The 21,087-nt window shown below is 41.5% G+C and overlaps 1 protein-coding gene across 2 annotated transcripts in view; it reads right to left on the bottom strand.

The window, feature by feature from the left end:
• The window catches only part of KATNBL1 (katanin regulatory subunit B1 like 1), a 59,640-nt gene that overhangs the window by 23,727 nt on the left and 14,826 nt on the right, over positions 1 to 21,087 (bottom strand). Inside the window, exon 1 of one of the 2 annotated variants that reach the window (XM_038579905.1) lies at positions 19,125 to 19,247. The exons of the other annotated variant lie outside the window; for it this stretch is intronic. The gene's annotated coding sequence lies outside the window, so the exon portion shown is untranslated. Of the gene's footprint in view, positions 1 to 19,124; positions 19,248 to 21,087 lie in introns of those variants that run through there. 2 annotated transcript variants of the gene reach the window in all.

Raw genomic sequence — 21,087 nt, 5'->3', positions numbered from 1 at the left:
TCTATAAAAATTACCAACTACTCAGCAATAAAAAGGAGTTATTAATACATATGACAACAAATATGTCTCAATCTCATTATGCTAATGAGAAGTAAGACTCCAAATGCTATATACTATATAACTTCATTTTTATGATATTCTAGAAAAGGTAAATTTATAGGGAAAGAAAAACAGCAATGGTTGCCAGAGTCCCTAGGAAGGAAAAGTAGATGTAAAGGGCTATGAGGGAACTTTTTGTAGTGAAGCATATGTTTTATTTCTTGAATGTGGTAGTGACTATACATACAACTCTGTGTATGTCAAAACTCATGTCAGTAAGACCTCAACAACCTGACTTTAAAAAACTGGGGTGCAGGGGATCCCTGGGTGCCTCAGCAGTTTAGTGCCTGCCTTCAGCCCAGGGCGTGATCCTGGAGTCCTGGGATCGAGTCCCACGTTGGGCTTCCTGCATGGAGCCTGCTTCTCCCTCTGCCTGTGTCGCTTATGAATAAATAAATAAAATCTAAAAAAAATAAAAATAAAAATAAAAAACTGGGGTGCATAGCACATGTCATTCATGGCTTTTCATTAGGCCTACTCCATTCTTTTTCTCCAAGAATTGGTCCAGATTTCAGTGTTGGAGGTTCTAGAAACATTCCTCAAAGCATCTGAAATATCTACCTGTACAAGGCCTGCCCTCTGGCTCTATGTTCAACTCATCTATGTGGGCTCTTGCCCTGAGCACGGAGATGCCCTCGGTGCCCTCTGTGTGCAATGAGTGCTCTCATTTGGAGGCCAGTGGCAGTTAAAAGCTTAACCTGAAAAGGTGTGCAGTCTCCTCCTGCTTCTCCCAGCTCTCTGGAAAGCTTTCTGCTCACTGTGCAGTAGGTATCAAAACTCACTACTTGGGTGAAAAATTAAAGACTCACCCAGCTTAAAGTCTAGTGTAGCTAAAAGATTAGGTCAAATAGTCCCATGTTCAAATCCCCAGCTTTCCTACTTAACTAGCTATGTGACCTTGGAAACAGCTGAGCCTCATTTTTCTTGTCTATAACAGTGAAGATGGGGGATCCCTGGGTGGCTCAGCGGTTTCGCGCCTGCCTTTGGCCCAGGGCGTGATCCTGGGGTCCCGGGATCGAGTCCCGCGTCGGGCTCCCGGCATGGAGCCTGCTTCTCCCTCTGCCTGTGTCTCTGCCTCTCTCTCTCTCTCTCTCTATCATAAATAAATAAAAATAAATCTTTAAAAAACAAAACAAAACAGTGAAGATGTTTTTGTATTTACGTGGCCTCCAAAAGTAAAAGAAAACCTGTAGATAATAAAACAGAGGGTTTTGTTTTTGTTTTTAATAAAGGAAGTACTGGGACAAAGAGAATGGGGAATAAGTTAATTTCCTGTCAAAACTTAAGAGAATAAACTGACTAAAGAGATTTCAAAGCAGCAGGCAAACTCTGGGGAGAGAAAGAGCAGTAACACTGGAACTTCACAGACGGGTCAAGGGCATCAGTGTAAGAGAAGATGGCATAAATTTAATAGACTAATAACCACATTAATGCTTTCACAAAATGAAACAGGGGAAAGTGTAGGGACTCCCAACCTCAACTGTAAGCATCTTCAAACAGAGGAAAGCATACTTTATAACAGTAAGTCTCATCTGTTTTGCTATTAATACTTCCTGCCTCTCCCAAAGTTTCATTTTCATGGAAATGAAATGTTTTTTTTTTAATTTTTATTTATTTATGATAGTCACACACACACACAGAGAGAGAGAGAGAGAGAGAGAGAGAGGCAGAGACACAGGCAGAGGGAGAAGCAGGCTCCATGCACCGGGAGCCCGACGTGGGATTCGATCCCGGGTCTCCAGGATCGCGCCCTGGGCCAAAGGCAGGCGCCAAACTGCTGCGCCACCCAGGGATCCCGAAATGTTTCTTCTTTTATGGAAACAGAAATGTCCCTTTCCACTCCATCACAGCCTCTCTGACCATGACTGAGTTCAACTCTTCCTCTGAATCATTTCTTGATTCCTACCCTTCATTGATCTCTTCCTTCAGCACCTTCTTATGGTCCTTAAATGAATACCACATAGTTTAGAACTTTAACAATTAACAAATAACTGACGGCCTAAAGGAAGACATGACTGAGCACTAATTGATCCAGGTGTGTCTCCTCTTGCCAACTAGACTGCAAAACTTCTCATAAGCAGGAGCTGCATTTCACACCTTTAGATACACAATCTAAAAGGTAATTCAACAATTCTTAGTTAATTTAGATATATACAAAGACACAAAAATAGGTGTGTGTGTGTGTATATATATATATGTATATTGTCCAGTGAGCAAATGAATATCACAAAGGACTAGTGTTTTAGTTTAGTTTTTAAGGATTATTTATTTATTTATTTATTTATTTATTTATTCATGAGAGACAGAGAGAGAGGCAGAGACACAGAGGGAGAAGCAGGCTCCCTCTGCAGGGAGCCTGATGTGGGACTCGATCCCAGGACTCCAGGATCATGCCCTCGGCCGAAGGCAGGCACTAAACCGCAGAGCCAACCAGGGATCCCAAAGGATCCCAAAGGACTAGTATTTTAAAGTTCATTTTTTAAATGATTAAAGGAAAGAAAGCACATGTAGTCAATTCAACATGCATTTACTGAGCACCTACTATGTATCAAGGGATGAATAAGTAGTACATGTCTTATTTCTCAAGAAGCTCATGGCCTAGGGGAGGGAGGGGGATGACAAGAAAGTAAGAAAGTGAATAAATATAAAACAGTACGTGCTATAAAAGAGGAACAGATTTGTACTAAGAGGAACAGATAGTACAGGTTGCTAAAAAAGCAGCAGCAGTGAATCTAATTTGAGGGGCAGTGAAATATCTGGAAATACATCTTGTGTCATACCAGAGCTGAGTCCTGAAGACAGAGTTACTATAAAAAAGAAAAGCACGCTCTCTATTTAAGCAACCACAGTAACAACTCTTAGGCACCTGAAAATCAGAATCTGGAGCATTCTTTATTTATGTATTTTCAGTTCTTCTCCAGAAATGGTTGTTCAGTTTGAGCATGAATACAAAACCAAAACAGATACAGAAGCTGAGGGGGGAACTGTTATCATGGACACATCAGGCTGCCAGCACCCAAACCCCTTCCCAACGTTAGCATCACAAATGAGATTCTGATGCTATACGCCTTCCGATGTGATACAACAGGAAAGACTCCACAACACTATTACATATCCTTGCCAAAAAATCTAGCCTGAACATCAGCAAACTTCAACTGCCTGTTACCAACTACCAGTCTACACAACTGATGAATTACTGAACATTACATCTGAAACTAAGGATGTACTATACGTTGGCTAATGGAAATTTAAATTTTAAAAAATTTAACACAAAATAGAAGTCAGAGAGGAACCTATTAAGCACTACCATGGAGCTGTAATCAGAAAAATCAAGAAAACAAGTTCTTTGGGACACAAAACTCAGTTTCCTCAACAAACACTTTGCAAGAAAGAAAAATAAAGAGGAAGCTACATACTAAAAGACACTGCATTAACTGAATACGATGTGTGGACATTGCTTAATATCCTATATTTTAAAAACTGTTAAAATGTATAATAATTAGGGTCTCCTGGGGGGCTCAGTCACTTAAGCAACTGCCTTCAACTTGGGTCAAGATCCCAGGGTCGTGGGATGGAGCCCCACATAGCAGGGCGCCCACTTCTGCCTCTGCCTCGGCCTTTCCCCACTGCTTGTATTCTCTTACTGTCAAATAAATACAACTTTTTTTTAAGTATAATAATTAGGGAAATTTGAATATTGACTGGATAAATGATATTAAGGAACTCTTTACAACCTTAAAGTAAAACTAACAAAAAATAAACTGTACATAAAGTGTATTTAGGCATACACACCCATTAAACCATTATCATAGTCCATATATCCCTCATCTTCAAAAATTTCCAGTGTCACTTTATAATTCCTTCCCAACCAGTTGATCTGCTGTCACTATAGATTAGGTTGCATTTTCTACTATTTCATATAAATAGAATCATATACTATATACTCTTTTTCTGGAGGGAGGGTATGGTTTCTTTTACTCAACATAACTAATTTGGGAATCAACCATGTTGTTACATGTATCAAGCCCATTTTTTTTTTTAATTGCAGAGCAGTATTCTATTGTGTGAGTATACCAAAATTTGCTTATCCATTCATCTGCTGATGGACATTTGGGTTGTTTCCAGTTGTAGCTATTACTAATAAAGCTGCTATGAATAGTCCTGTATGAGTCTTAGCATGAACAGGTACTTTCATTCCTCTTCGGTAAATACCTAGGAGTGGGATGGTGATAGGTATATGTTTACCTTTTTAAGAAAACTGCCAAATTTTGATAAGTTGTACTATTTTACATTTCCATCAGCAGTGTATGAGAGTAAGGAATTATTATTAATCACTGTTAATTATTTCTAGTTGAATGGTATTATTACGATATTTTTGTTTTCTTTTAAAGAGTCTTTTACAGATACATATACATATATAATACAGATGAAAACAGATTATTTTTGGGATTTGCACCAAGTAGGGGAAAAATCAATGAAACAAGAAATGCTGATAATGACTGAAGCTGAGTAATTGAGATGTTCAATATACCATCCTCTGTTTTTCCATGATTTTTTTTAAAGATTTTGTTTATTTATTCATGAGACACGCACAGGGAGAGGCAGAGACACAGGCAGAGGGAGAAGCAGGCTTCCTACAGGGAGCCTGATTAGGGACTCGATCCCGGGACGTGGGATCATCATTTGAGCTTAAGGCAGACGCTCAACTGCTGAGCCACCCAGGTGACCCTGTTTTTCCACATGATTAAAAATTTCCATAAGTTTGGGCACCTGGATGGCTCAGTTAGTTGGGTGTCTGCCTTCAGCTTGGGTCACGGTTCAGGGGTCCTGAGATGGAGCCAGACATCCATTAGGCAGCTTGCGTCCCCTCTCTCTCTGCCTCACTTATGCTCTCTCTCTCTCAAAATGAATCAATAAAATCCTTAAAAATAAATTAAAATTTCCAGAAGTTAAAAAGACAGATCAGATACTAGATTACTTCAGTGAGCAAAGCTTATTTGTGGGCTATATAAAAATATATATACCAATGTCCTGCAATGATATAGTTTAAATGGCATGTCCTTGCTCCTTGGGCTGGAGGTAGTATTCCCCTCAAGGACTGTAGATGCAGTCAGCAAGAGTCATGTGAAAGTTAGGGAGGGAGAAAGAGAGAGAATCGGATGTGGGCACAGGAAATCTATGTCCTGTTCCTTCCTCTCTAACTCCACATCCCTGGATTTGGGGGCAGAAGGAAGCATGTTGCAAAAAAAAAAAAAAAAAAAAAAAAAAGGAAAAAAATCGGAAATAAACATGGTTAAAAACTCTCTCTCATGTTAGAGTGTCCTAACACACACTGAATGCTTCCACAGCGGTGAACCACACAGCTGGGGAATAGAAAAAAATTTTTAACTTTATGCTCCTTTTATACAAAAAATTGCCTTTTTTTAAAAAAAATTCATTTATTCATGAGAGACAGAGAGAGGCAGAGATGCAGTCAGAGGGAGAAGCAGGCTCCCTGCAGGGAGCCCGATGTGGGACTCGATCCCAGGACCCCGGATCATGACCTGAGCCAAAGGCAGACGCTCACCCACTGAGCCCCCCAGATGCCCCCAAATTTTGCCATTCATACTAATATTACTTAAAAGTAATTTATATTATTTTCATACTTAAAAGTAAGTCATATTAAAACAAAAAGTCACTAGAAATTCAACCACCCATACAATTCAGTGCTTCTCCTCTCATGCAGTTTAGTTTTATAGGCTGTGTTTTATCATTAACATTATGTTTTCCTACATATTAAAACATCTTGGGTGCCTGAGTGGCTCAGGGCTTGATCCCAGGGTCCTGGGACCAAGCCCGCATCAGGTTCCCTGCTCAGCATGGAGTCTCCCTCTCCCTCTGCCCCTCCCCACTGCTCATACTCTGTCTCTGGCTTTGTCTCCTATAAAATCTTTTAAAAAGTATATTAAAAAGTATTTTTGAAAATTATTTAAATGAATATATACTATTGTATATGAATGTTTTTATTTTTGCTATGTCAGAAAATACTTTGATGGACATACATATTTGTAAAAAATTGATTATTTCCTCTAGATAAGCACACGACTGGGTCAAAGAATATGATCATAGAGCTCTTCAAATATATGATAGAAGCCCTTTCATAATGTGACTGAGAATGGTGACTTTTTTGTCAAAAAATCATTTAAAATGAGGATTCATTTAAAACAGAGATGTACACATGTACCTTAAAATAATGCATATCCATCATTTATGATTTCTACTTTGGGTTTCTTTCAAGTGGCCCAAGAACTAATGACAGTCACCAAGCAGTATCAGTACAAAACTCTAAACCGTTATGGTTTCACTTCACTTATCTTTAGCTTTGTAACCTCCATCCAAGTTGGTATGAAGCATTTGAGTCATTTGCCTTCATCTGGTCTATCTAAAGTATTCCGATTAGTTTTCATAAAAACAATGCTTTCAACTCCTATTTGAAACTGCTGCCTCCACTGCACTGGGAAACAACAAAAGGCTGGCAAGGGGCAGAGGGACAGCCGCCGTCCAATCCAAGCTCTGCCGACAGAAATGGACTATGAGCACTACTGGCACCCCTGATGACAGAAGGCTCTGTGGTATGAGTTTGCACCTCTGGAAACTTGACAATGAACAAGACCATGTTTTAGTCTGCACCTGAAAGTAGTAATATAAGTTGTACTTTTCTTAGGTGATTCAACTGAAAGGATGAGGCTCTATGTTGTAACAGGGCAACAACACAAGTCCTAGAGTCAGACTCCCTGGTTTGAGTCCTGCTTTAACCGCTTAATAGTTAGGTGACCACAGGCAAATTACTTAACCTCCTGTTTTCAGAATAGTTTTGTGAGAATTAAATAAAATAATCCATTTGCTACAGTGTCTGGCAAATGGTTAATCACTGTAAATGTTAGCTATTGTTAAGCTATATGTAAACTTCACTGATGAAGCAAGGTGCCTTTGGTGCAAAAAAAAATAGGTAGTTTTGTGGTGTCAGCAAATTTTAATACCAGTTTCCTACATGTGTTATATATTTCCGTGTATGTGTACACGTAGCACAGGAAAAAATTTTAAAGAGACTGAAAGGACAAAAGTTCTTTCTAGAGTGGTATCACAGTTGAATCCCTTTTTCCTGTTTATTTTTCTACAGTTAAATCATCATCTTCAGTTTATTTTTCTGTGTCACTTTGCTACAGTAAAAAAAATTACATTTATTTATTTATTTTTTAATTTATTTTTTTTAAAAAGATTTTATTTACTTATTTATGAGAGACAGAGAGAGAGAGAGAGAGAGAGAGAGAGAGAGAGGGAGAGAGGCAGAGATACAGGCAGAGGGAGAAGCAGGCCCCATGCAGGGAGACTGACGCAGGACTCGATCCCAGGCCTCCAGGATCAGGCCCTGGGCTGAAGGTGGCGCTAAACTGCTGAGCCACCTGGGCTGCCCCAAATTTACATTTTAAATAAAAGAATTTTCTTTTTAGCATAAGATAATACATAACAGGAAATGATAAAGTTTCTTATGCCTCAAAACACATAAATTCTTAAGTTATGTAGAGAAACACAAAAGAATTATAAAATTATAAAATATAGTGACCTAAATCACTTCAGTGTAGAATTCTGGTGTCATATACAGCTACATCATGGCAACTAGTAGTTTCCTGCCTCATTTCTGCTCATACCCTTAAATCTCCCAACTTTTCCATTGTAAAATTACTCATTTATAGTGGGAGAAACACAAAAGAAGCCATTGGAATACAATACGTTAAGTGTGGCAATATCTCCAATGATTTATCAGATAGTTTAGGGGGGAAAATTGCTCCTTGAGTTAAATAATGACATAGAAGAAAGTGGCTTAACAAAGATATTTAAAGAGTCATTTAGGGATCCCTGGGTGGCGCAGCGGTTTAGCGCCTGCCTTTGGCCCAGGGTGTGATCCTGGAGACCCGGGATCAAATCCCACATCGGGCTCCCATTGCATGGAGCCTGCTTCTCCCGCTGCCTGTGTCTCTGCCTCTCTCTCTCTCTGTGAGACTATCATAAATAAATAAAAATTTAAAAAAAAAAAAGTCATTTAAAAAAATAAAATAAATAAAGTCATTTTACAGAGTAACAACAGCTTCTAGTCCAGTAGGACTCACCCAGTGTTCTCAATGAAGGTTTCACTAAATTTTAATCAATGTGTTAAATTTATTTTTATAATTATTACAATGATGATCAAAACAAATGTTGGGCTGAGCAGATCACGTAACCTAGTGTAGAGCAGTTACAACTTATCACAAGGACTAAAAAAAACATATTTTAGAGACACCTGGGTGGCTCAGTGGTTGAACATCTATCTGCCTTTGGCTCAGGTCATGATCCCAGGGCCCTAGGATTGAGTCCCGCATCGGGCTCCCTGTAGGGAGCCTGTTTCTCCCTCGGTCTGTGTCTCTACCTCTCTCTGTTTCTCATGAATAAATAAATTCTTTAAAAAAATACTTTACTATCAAGCCAGATTTAAAAAATGATTCCATTATTTCCTAAAGGTGACACTCCTTTCTTAGGTATATTTGGACAAAGGGGAGGCAGTTTACAAAGACTGCAAACACTTGTACTCAAAAAGTGACAAAGTGAATGGCCTGTTAATGTGCTGTTTAGAAACAATATGAAATGCTAGTATATTGGCAGAAAAATGATACATTCTTTTGAGTTGTTTGGAGCCTTTTAATCCTTTCTAGATTCAAATCTGATTAAGGATTAACATTTTGAAAGAATGTCTCAGTTACATGGGGCATGGATTGATTGGCAGGAGATGAATAACAATAGAGAAGAAGAAAATGAAGGAACAAATATAAGCAGTGCTTATTCATGCACCCTCCAGGGAACTGGTGTCCCATCAAGTTACCTGGATGTCTACTGCACTTGCTAGGTTTACTCCTGAAGAAATGGATTTACCAAGAACCTGATAATATTACTCAAATCATAAAACTAAGTACCCTTACTCTGATTCCATGTTCAGAACGACTCAAAGCCCCTAGTACCTGGAATAAACCACAAGAGCTTTTTATTTGCTGATGATTCATCACATCATCTTCTATTTATTCAGTCCACCATGTATGGAAAGCTGGTTTGAGAAATAATGTCAAATTCAGGAAAGCAGATCAAGCATGAAAATACAGATTTTTGGAGATTTAATGGGTATAAGATAAGACATCATTTCAATCAATTAGACCAAACTGAATTCTTTTTTTTTTTTTTTTTAAGATTTTATTTATCTATTCATAGAGACACAGAGAGAGAGGCAGAGACACAGGCAGAGGGAGAAGCAGACTCCACGCACCACGCAGGGAGCCCAGCGCAGAACTCGATCCCGGGTCCCAGGATCACACCCTGGGCTGCAGGCGGCGCTAAACTGCTGCACCACTGGGGCTGCCTGACCAAACTGAATTCTAACTCTCTTATGGCTAAGTTACCCTGAAATGATAATTTAAAAATTGGTGTTATATGGGAATTACCATTCCCACCATCTCTTCCTTATTTTTAATAGTTAAGTCCCCAGAGTATACTACATTACGGAACTGGTATTAATGAGAAAAAGAAGTTAGCTAAATTCTGAGAACTAGGTGGCTGCTTATCATCACTTTACCAGTAATTGTGGACCTACAGACTTAATTTTTTTAACACCTTACACTAGAAAGTGTGCAGGGCTTGCCTGAATATTCACTGAATATCTCTGAAAGGTTAAACAAGAAACTGGAGACAAAAGTCACTTCTAGAGAGAGGATATGTGGTATGGCTGGGAGATGAGGTGAGAGGGAGACTTTTCCCTTTTGGACTTTCTGAATTTTGTATCAAATGCATGTATTATTTTTTAACTAAATTAAAATGCATTGGTAGTGGGTGCCTGGCTGGCTCAGTTGGTAGAGTGTGTGACTCTTGAGCTTAGGGTTGTGAGTTTGAGCCCCAAGTTGAAGACAGACATTACTTAAAAATAAAATCTTTATTTTCCTCCCATGACAGACTCTTAACTATAGAGAACAAGCTGAGGGTTGTTGGAAGGGAGATGAACAGGGGAGGGGGAGGGCTGGATGGGGGGGTTAAATGGGTGATGGGTATCAAAGAGGGCACTGGGTGCTGTATGTCAGTGATGAATCACTAAATTTTACACTTGTAACTAATATTAAATTGTATGTTAACTGAAATTTAAATAAAAACATGACAAAATATTTTTTAAAAAAATAATAAAATGTATTGACAGTATTAATATATGTTTCTTCTTAAATAGCTACATAAACACTTGTTTTTTTTTAATTTTTATTTATTTATGATAGTCACACACAGAGAGAGAGAGAGAGAGGCAGAGACACAGGCAGAGGGAGAAGCAGGCTCCATGCACCGGGAGCCCGACGTGGAATTCGATCCCGGGTCTCCCGGATCATGCCCTGGGCCGAAGGCAGGCGCCAAACCCGCTGCACCACCCAGGGATCCCAAACACTTGAATGTTTAGGAAGACTTAGGGTTTCTAAAGCCAAGTGATGATTATCTTATCATGTTTTGGTGTCTATCTCTTATTCTCCCTGTTAGAATATTCCAGCATTTTTCTGGAAATATTCATAAGGAGGAAAAATAATCCTTTCTTATTGTCTTCTTAAACTCAGAAATGTATATAAACATATACATATATAAAACATCACCTTAAAGATCCTTTCTGACCCCTTGTTTAGCTACTAAAAGTATTTGTTTTGTTTTGTTTTTTAAGATTTTATTTATTAATTCTGAGAGACACAGAGAGAGGCAGAGACACAGGCAGAGGGAGAAGTCGGCTCCCCATGGGGAGCCTGATGTGGGGCTCCATCCTGGGACCACAGGATCATGCCCTGAGCAGAAGGCAGATGCTCAATCGCTGAGCCATTCAGGCATCCCTACTAAAGGTATTTCTGATGCATTCCATATAGAAAGACTTTATGTATAAAAGGATATTCCAATAAGATATACAGCTCAAAAAAAAAGAAAAGGTAAGCTAATATAAACTAATCTTAATGTTCTATCTTCATGATCTGGACTAAGGTTACCAATCTATAACACTTGTGCCTAACTTTGAAGTCAACAGGATGAAGTATATACCCTAACAACTTCAAAGTAAAAAGGGTAGATTGCCCTTTGAGAATTAAACAAATCAGCAAAAAATGAATTTTATCTTTTTATCTAGCATCCTTTTATAACAATGGTTCTTTTTTTTTTTTTCTTAAGATTTTATTTATTTATTCATGAGCGACACAGAGAGAGAGGCAGACACATAGGCAGAGGGAGAAGCAGGCTCCCTGCGGGGAGCCCAACATGGGACTTGATCCCGGGACTCCAGGATCATGCCCTGAGTCCAAAGGCAGATGCTCCACTGCTGAGCCACCTAAGCATCCCAATAACAATGGTTCCTAATCCTTCCTATACTCTCCTACACGCCAACATCTGCAAGGATCATCGCATATCCCCATCCATTTCAGTGGTTTGTTATCACTATGTCCCCTGAGCTGAAATCAGAATGTATGCTGACATTTCAAAATGTCCCCTTCTCTTAGGGAACATCCTTCTCCAGCACAGGAATCACATCATATCTCCAACTGCCTGTGAGTAGCTCCATGTGGATGTCAGTTCCAGTCAACAATTCTTAAACTTCACATATTGAAAACAGAACCCTTAATATCCACCCTCTCAAATCTGATCCTCACAATTGTTCCTAGTTGAGTAAATAGAAACATTATCCTCCCAGTTGCTGAAAGCCCCAAAGGATGCATTCTTAGTTTCTCTTTTCATAAATTCCGTCTCCAACCCATTGACTATGCGGTTTCAACATATTTCCAAACTATTCATTTCTCTTAATTTTTGTTACCACCATCCTAGACCCAACTACCATCATTTCTCTCTTGGATTATATCAGTTTCCTCCTAATTCCTCTAGCCACACTGGTCTTCTGTCCTTAAACATGGCAGGTTCATTTCCATCTTGTAACCAAACCATTCCTTTTGCTTAAAATATTCCTCCCATATACTCTCAGGGCTACTACCTCTCAGCTCAAATGTTACTCACCCAAGAGGATTTCCCTGACCACCCCATCAAGAATGACCCCAACCTTACCTTCATTCTCTATACCAGTACCTTGTATTTTTCCCCCACCACGGCAATTATCACTATCTGAAATTAGCTTGTTTGCTCATTGTTCATGTCCTCCCACTAGACTGTGAGCTCCATGACAGCAGGAATCATGCTCATTGTATCTAGAATAGTGCTTGGCACATAGTGAGTACTTAATAAACAGCTGATGATCAAAGGAACCGATCTAAAGAAAGACTATGTCAATCATGAAAGATAATGGTTAGCTGGGAGTGAGGAGTCACAAAATATTCAAAATTGTCAGTGGGAGAGTGCCTTAACTGTGGTAAACATTAAAACTGTGCCATGATATTCCAATTCTCCTTTCAGACACATGATAGAGTTATGCTTGTCCATCATCTTGAAGTTAGGTATGGTCAGTGACTTGCTCTTGCCAATGAAATATAAACAGAGGCCTTTGAGAGCCACTTTGTGTGATTCACTCCTATTACCATCCCTCTATTGTGGCAACTAGCAACAAGACAGAGATTAAGGTTCCATCTGCCCACATTCCTCAGCAAGAATAACACTGAGCAGAGCCCCCAGATAACTCACATGTAGGACGAATCAAGGAGAAATAGACCTTTGTTATTTGAAGCCGCTGAGACTTGGGGGTTGTTACTATAAAATAACATAGGCCGTCCAGACTGATAAAGCAACCAAACAATGTTGTGGGCACATAATAATGTAGTAGGGCTCACTAAGTAGTCAAACGATGCCATTAAGTACACATAAGTAATTTCCTTCTGATCATTACTTCGTTTCCAAACAGGTCTGCCAACAAGAAGAGAAAAAATTGTTTATGTGGAGTTCATGAACTCTTGTCCCTGATGCTATTTTTCAGTAAATATTCCCCAAATAATGAATGCCGCCCTATGCAAGCATACCTACTGGCCTTTCCTTACCTGGAAACAGGTAAGAAAAACTGTGCCTTTTATTATCTACACCAACTACTCAATAATTAAATAGTTACTAAGTTCAGGTCATTATGGAGGAAATAGACTAGGAAAAGTAGACTGGATAAAATGCAGAAGTCCTGGATACCAGGTCAGGAACCTGGACTTTAATTTTATAGACAAAATACAGTTACTGAGAAGGTTTGTATAGGAATCATGAGATTCAAAACTATTCTTGGGGCGCCTGGCTGGCTCAGTCAGTAAAGGACTGACTCGGGACCTTGATCTCAGGGTCCTGAGTTCGAGCCTTACACTGGGTGTAGAGATAACTTAAGTAAACTTAAAAAAAATTTGTTTTTAAACTATTCTTGGGCAGCCCGGGTGGCTCAGCGGTTTAGCGCCGCCTTCAGCCCAGGGTGTGATCCTGGGATCAATTCCCACGTCAGGCTCCCTGCATGGAGCCTGCTTCTCCCTCTGCCTGTGTGTGTGTGTGTGTGTGTGTGTCTCTCTCATGAATAAATAAATAAAATCTTAAAAAAAAAAAAACTATTCTTGAAGATTATTTTACATGGTAGTTGTAGAAATAGGATAACCAGAAAAGGAATGCCAGGAGTACTAGTTTCCCACAGCTGTGCCGCGAACCCTCCATAGATAAAAGGCCAAATTTTAATCAATCTATGTGATTTACTTTGGCTACAACAGCAAATACACTGTTAATGATGGTATTAAGTGGCATAGGAAATAAACAGAGTTTTGCAAATAAGAGTAAAAGGCACACTCAAAAGTCAAGGTGGCACTAAAGTAAGATCTGATAATGGACAAATCTGTACTCTCAGTATGAGGGGCAATCAGGGCAGTAATTACTAAAGAGTTTTGAAAGGCAACCAAGTGAACAACAGATGCTTTACTATCACTTGGAGGTATTTTTATATTCTAGGAATGACTGGGTTGTAATCGAGTTGGTTTGTATTCTGAGTTCTTTCCAGATACTCAGAGCATCTGTGCAGTACTCCAACAAGCTGGTCTTTCCTTAACAACAAACCATTCCTTTCATTCAACAAATATTAATAACATGTTACAGGCTAATTACCATTCTTGGCAGTGAGAAAACATGAGTGAACAACACAACCATCCCTGCCCTCCTGGAGTTTATATGCTAGTGGCACTTAAATTCCATTCTAAAATTTCTCCCCCAATTACATGGGAGTAGCTTTTACAAATGCCTTTGGAAGACAGCACATGATTAATGCACTCTAAGAGGTGAAAAACTAATAGTCTCACCAGAGGTAATTACCCTTGAAAAGCAAAAACGTCACAGATTCACAGACTTTTAGAGCTGGAAAGGACCTTGGGGATAATTTCGATTTACAAAATGAGATTAAACACTCAGTCACCAGGAGGAGAAGAAAGCCTAAAACTGTGACACCCAGTGTTAGTGCCTTTCCATGTAACACCAGGCTGCCTGTTTTAAGATTATACTAGGGAGAAGAAGAGATGTTAGGGCATTCATGATTCATACATAGGTAAGCAGTTCCTGGATGACTGTTCAAGGTAAAAAGAGTTTCACACACCATTCAAACAGTGTGTAAAACTGAAAGAGAGGTGGTTATAGGAGAAGCAAACCGGGGTATCTTTCAGAAGACTCCTTCTCCCACCTCTACCCTCATCATGTCCCAAGAACAAAGACAGGAAATAAAAAACTTCTCCACAATTAATGCATATTAGAGAAGGTACTTGGACATGAGCATGAAGTAGTTAACACAGCATTTGAATCCAGCAAAGTCAAACTGTATCTTATCTAAGTTGAAAGTGTATGTTCCACTAAAGGTACCATTTGTAAAAGGTTTATGGTTATTTTTTTTTAAATTACTTTCCTAAATACATTTTCCAGAAAGCACCAAATTAACTGATATAGGTCATGAGTATGATGATTGATAATGCAATATTGTGATGTTATATTGTAATGTTATATTGTGATGTCATATAATATTGTAATGTTACAAGGCACCAGGCAAGCATTATTAAAGATAATTCTTCTTCCTACAGAAAAGTTATAATCATCTCTTGCTTATAAACTGTACCAATCTATACATTCGAAAAACCCAAACTAGTCTTTTAATCTTTCAGATACATGAACAACCACCAGAGCCTTATTTAGTATTCTAATAGAAACTGTATTTTCAAGAAGAGGAAAAAGGGGGACACCTGGGTGGCTCAGTGGTTGAGTGTCTGCCCTCCACTCATGGTGTGACCTCTGGGCCAGGGATGGAGTTCCACATCAGGCTCCCTGAGAGGAGCCTGCTTCTCTCTCTGCCTGTGTCTCTGCCTCTCTCTCTCTCATGAATAAATAAATAAATCTTTAAAAAAAAAAAAAAAAAAAAAGAGGAGGAGGAAAAAGGAAGAACTGCTAAGAACTGAAAAATAAGCTTTGCACAAAAGAAAAAAATAAAAGAAAACCAAAAAAAGATTAATTTTAGAGTTTTAGGAAGAATGTAAGCTGACAGGTAGCAAGGGTCCTCATTAAAATCTCACTATAGGTCTCTGTGAGGGCACAGAGATGAAAATTATTATGAGAAACCCCCCCCTCAAAAAAATTATTGAGACTTCCAATTTATTTCAGTAGCTCTACCATTCTTTCAGCTTCCAAGGTTTAAAACCTTGAAGATACCACAGACTTTCACCCCTATTGTTTTCTATAGTTATTCAGTCATCATATTCTATTCTTCCTTCAAAATGTCTCATTTGAATATAAGCGAAATTCCCAATTACAAAAGAACACACAAAACAAAGACTGTGATCGTAAAAAGAGCATTTTTCAAGAAATGGGAAATACTCATAACATGCTGAGTCTAAAAAAAAAAGGCAAAATAATAAAAACCCACAGGGAGAAAAATGTGTAATCCTAGTTTTATAGAAAGGAAAATTATTATCAGCATAAAAAAAAGATTTGAAAAAAAACCACCATATGAAAATGTTAACACTGTTCTTTCTGCTTGGGGGTGAGGGTGGGGGCTATAAGTTCTTTTAATTTTTTTTCCCCACAATCTCTGTATTTCCAAAATTTCCTACAGTGAACATGAATTATTTTCAGTGAAGATAACATTTTCAAACTCAGAAAAAAATGTTATTTAAAAAAAATGTTATTTAAATAATCATCTCATTTTACTACTACTTGTCATTCTCATTACCCTCGTCCTATTTCCCCACAGCCTCCCCGCTCCCAGGACTCTAACAACAGCCTCCTTCTTGAGGCCTCGGAGTCAGCTTCTCCCAGCTGTATTGCTGCTTACCATTCGTCACTCCTAACATTCGTCGTTCACACTTACATACAGCACATGGTAGTAGAGGCTGGCCACATAAGCAATCAACTCCCAACATGGTTTCTCAAACTCAGCACCACCGACATATGGGGTCTAACTATTTCTTACAGAGGGGTGGTCCTATTGCAAGACGTTCAGCAGCAGCATTCCCGGCTTCTACTCACTAGATACTAGTAGCTCCTCTCCCGATCCCAGTTATGACACTGCCTAAGGTCCCCTGAGGGACTAAAATTGTCCCCAGATGACAGTCACTGACTTAAAAGTTTTAAAACTTCCAAAATCATCTGTGTATATACATATATGTCAAACCTAAACTTCTTTGCTATATGTGTCTTACACAATTCTCCTTATTCTCGGTCCTGCCCACATAATCTCATTTTCCTCAAAAGGAACTTTCCAAATAGATCAGTTTCACTGTTCCCTAGAAAAGTCCTTTCATTCTCACTTCCAAGTTCTCGAACACAGTTTCCTCACTAAAATTCCTCATTCACGCTTCTCTTCAATGCCCTGCATCTATCCTTTAGTTGTTGACTCTTTGCAGAAGCATCAACCCTCAGCCCAGTTCAGTTCATCATACACCCTCTGCACTAAACAGATTTTACATTGCTGTTGTTAGGCTCACATCCCAAATTGAGGTTCGTCGCCCTGGCATATTTCTTTTGTATAAATCTGCACCTAACCCTGCTGGGCATAGAGACAAGCAGAAGCTTGATAACTGATGAATGAAATTTAAATGCTCTGCTATAGGGACGCCTGTGTGGCTCAGCGGTTTGGTGCCTGCCTTTTGGCCCAGGGCACGATCCTGGAGTCCTGGGATTTCCGGATTTCCGGAGCATCGGGCTCCCTGCAGGGGGCCTGCTTTTCCCTCTGCCTGTGTCTCTGCCTCTGCCTCTCTCTCTGTATGTCTCTCATGAATAAATAAAATCTTTAAAAAATAAAAAATAAATAAATGCTCGGCTATAAATCACTGTAAACTGCTGACTTCTTATGAAATGGTTCTGCTCTGAACCTTTATTTCTTCTCATGCAGCTGTAAGTACAATCATTCCAAGTACAGAATGACGGCTCAATATGGTTTCAGAATAAAAACAATATAGAATGGTATATTTTAAGGAATATATAGGCTTCAAAGTGTTCTGTATACTTTCGGGAAATGATGCAAAGGAATCAAAACTACAAATTACAACACAAACAGGAACTTGAAGTCCATTTATCTTAAAATACCCAACAGAATTTCTGCTCAGTGCACAAAACTAAAGTATGGTCAACAAGAGCAGAAAACTTGATGGAATAGTATGTGAATGTATATATACACGCACTTCACACAGATCTCATCCGCGGTTGAGAGAAGTAAATGAAAGGGCTTTGTAGACTAGAGTCACACATAAGGGAGGCAGTTAAAGAAGCATAGTTAAAAGCATGAAGCCAGCCTGCTTGCATCCCAAATATATCAGCTGTGTGTCTTTGTACAAGTGACTCAGCTTCTCTGCGTGTTGCTTCTCTCCTCCTCAAGGAGGGGGTAAGAGGGACACCGGGTGGCTCAGCGGGCCAGCGTCTGCCGGTCCCGGGGTCCCGGGGTCCCGGGGTCCAGTCTCACATCCGGTTCCCCGCAGGGCGCCTGCTTCTCCCTCTGCCTGTGTCTCTGTGTCTCTCACGAAAAAGATAAACAAAATCTTCTTTAGAAAAGGGGGAAGGGGGGGATAAGGGTAGCATCCATCCTAAAGCAAAGCTCTCAAACAGCGCTTGGCGTATCGAAGGTCCAAAATAAGTGTTCGCCGTGGCTGTTATTTCAGTGCTAGCTGTTGGCCAAGCACAAGCTTCGATGCATAAAGTTCTGAGTCAAGTCTGAAGCAGGTTCAAAGAAACAAACAAGAAGCCAGAATAAACTACACAAATCTAAGCTACGAGGTGGTCTAGTTTCTCGGAATTTTTGCGAGTCCTAAACTATTACCACACAACTAATTTCTGTTACTTTTTTCTTTTCATCTGTAAACAAACTGACACAGACACTTCTGTTTTCAAGGAACTTTACGAGCTACAAGGAAACAAGTGAACTCTTTGTTGTCTCCACCTTCAAGCCAATTTAAGAATCTGGTAAAAGCCTAGGTAGGAACTGTTACAAACAACTTCTCAGAAAATACAACGCGGTGTTTAAAGCAGCAACCGGCAATCCGTGCGCAGTTATGTCAAGTTTTCGTCCTGCCAAACAAAAGCTGATGTGTCAGGAACCAAGGACCCGTCAGAAAACAAGGAAACACCGTGGCCCGGCCTAGGCGGCTCGGGAAGACCGGCCTCGGCCTCGGAGCAGATCGCCGCGGAGGCGCCCCCGCGTCCCCCCGCGTCCCCCCGCCGCGCCCCGCCCGCCCCGCCGGCCCCGCCCGCAGGCAACCGAGTGACAGCCGGTCGCGGCCGCGCCTCTCGCCCGCCCCCGCACGCCCGGACGACCGATAGACGACAGACCGGCCGCCCCGCCCCGCCCCCGCCGCCCGGCTGCCCCCCGGCACCCCCCGGCACCCCCGGCACGCCCCGCCCCCGCCGCCCCGCCCCCGCCGCCCGGCTGCCCCGTTCCGCCGAGCGGAGGCCGCCGCGGGGCCTGCAGGCGGGCCCAGGGCGCGTCCCGGCCTCGGCGGGGCAGCTGCGGGCACCGGGCTCGCAGGGGCCCGGCCCTGGCTTACCGCGCCTCATGGTACCGCGGCGCCCCCGGCCCGGCAGCCCCGACCGCGCGGCAGCCCGGAGCGTCCCTCGGGGCCCGGGCCGAGCTCCAGCCCGAGCCATTCAAACGCCGCCGCGCGCGCAGCCCGCCGGGAAAGCTCTCCGGGCCGGGCGGGGCGGGGCGGGGCTCCGGCCGGCCCCGCCCAGCGCCGGCCCCTCCCCCTCCCCTCCCCCTCCCGCGCCCTGGCCCCGGGGGAGGGGCGAGGCCTGTGGCCACAGTGCCCCCTGCCGGCCGCGGGCGCGCACGGTAGTCCTGCACCGGGGCGGGACCGAAGGTGGAGACCGTGACTCAGTGATGTCCCGGGCGGGCGGGAAGGGTCTGCTGCAAACGGATGCTGAAGGCAGACATTTGTTCACTCCCTCCCGTCTACGTGCACTAAGGCAAGTGTTTAAAAGCATGGCCCCTGGATCTGTGCGACCTTGGGCAAGTCACATACATTCCTGGTGCTTCGGGTCGCCCATCTGTGAAGGGCTTCTGCCTCGTAGGTATGAGGATTAAATGAACTCACACATATAAACTGCCCAGAGGACTGCGTCGGCCTACGGTCAGCACAGTATCACTGTTAACTACTCTGTTTCAGTTCCTATTATGTGTCAGGCTCTGTGTTAGACTCTGAAGAACACAAGAAATATGTATGATGCAACCCCTAGCCCCAGGAAGCAAGCTGAGGCTCTTTGGTATGGGACACACTAGAAGGTGAGGTCGGGGTTGGGTCTGTCCCTTACCTCCTTTTCATCACTGAGGAAAATTCTCTTCATCGTAGTAGGAACAGAGTGTACCCATCTTCAAAGGTAAGCCACTGGTCAAGGTTAACAAAATTGTGGCAGGAGCAAGGCTGTCTTTGCTGGGCCTCTCACCCCTTGCAAAAGCCAATCAAGTGGTGCATTTGATGAGATATGTCCTCACTGCAAGTACCGCGTTCCTTGACTCACATTTTTAGGCTCTTGTTTCCTGAAACTCCTCAGGGCTTGCCTAAGGAATGTTTATGTTTGGTTCAAGAATATTTTTGAGGGCCTACCATGTGCCAGACTGACGTCATACCAGCTGCTCCAGAGAGCCCAGAGGACAAACAGGAAAAGAGATGGTTCCAATACACATGGTGGGAGCAATGACAAAAGGTATATCCCAAATGCTGTGGGATTTCAGAGCAATGGGGGGCCTGCTAGACAAACCAATCAGAACTAAGGTGTCATTAGATGATTTAAACAACAACAATGTATTTTTCTTCCCTAGTAACTAGGTCCTTACCCACTTAGTGCAAAAAATTAAGAAATGATAAAAATTTGGGCCATGGCTTTAGGTTGATAGGAGAAATCCTTGAAGGTATATTTTGTATAAACGATGTCTTTGCGAGTCAAGCACAAGCAGGCACATGCCTACATTTGGGGCCACACCTGCAGCAGGTGAGGCTGTCAACAGACTCCAGCAGGGTGAGTGAGGGAAGGGAACAGGAACCCTGGGTTCTAGGGGTGTGCAACACAGAACATGCCTTGAGCATGACTTCTACTAATAGGTGTGCTATTTTAAAGAAAATAAAAATTCAATGAACATGGGTGAAGTCACTTTCTCTCAAGCTATTTCTTCATCACTCTCATCATAAACAGGAATTTCCTGATGACCCACAAAAGGCATCGTGTGGGGCCTGCTTCAGAAGAGGACAGAAAGAGTGTAAGACATAGTACTTTATCTCAAGGGAGGCTGGTTGATGAGAGAAGACAAGTAACAGAGTCCTAGGACTCATAGGAATCTGCTGTTAGCATAGGAAGATCTCAGCTGAAACAAGGCCTCAGATTGTCCGAGGCCAGAGGAGAATCCCGATATTCTCATTTCTAGAGCTTCCGAGGGCCCAGCCTCTCAGGCAGTTTGTCCCCAGACTCAGGTTCTGAGGTTGTGCCAATGATGAGCACCCCTGGCTCATAGACCTC

Source organism: Canis lupus, chromosome 30, assembly GCF_011100685.1.
Source record: "Canis lupus familiaris isolate Mischka breed German Shepherd chromosome 30, alternate assembly UU_Cfam_GSD_1.0, whole genome shotgun sequence".
Taxonomy (NCBI): Eukaryota; Metazoa; Chordata; class Mammalia; order Carnivora; family Canidae; genus Canis; species Canis lupus.
Note: the sequence above shows the minus strand (reverse complement) of the source record. Positions and strands in the feature narration are given on the sequence as shown.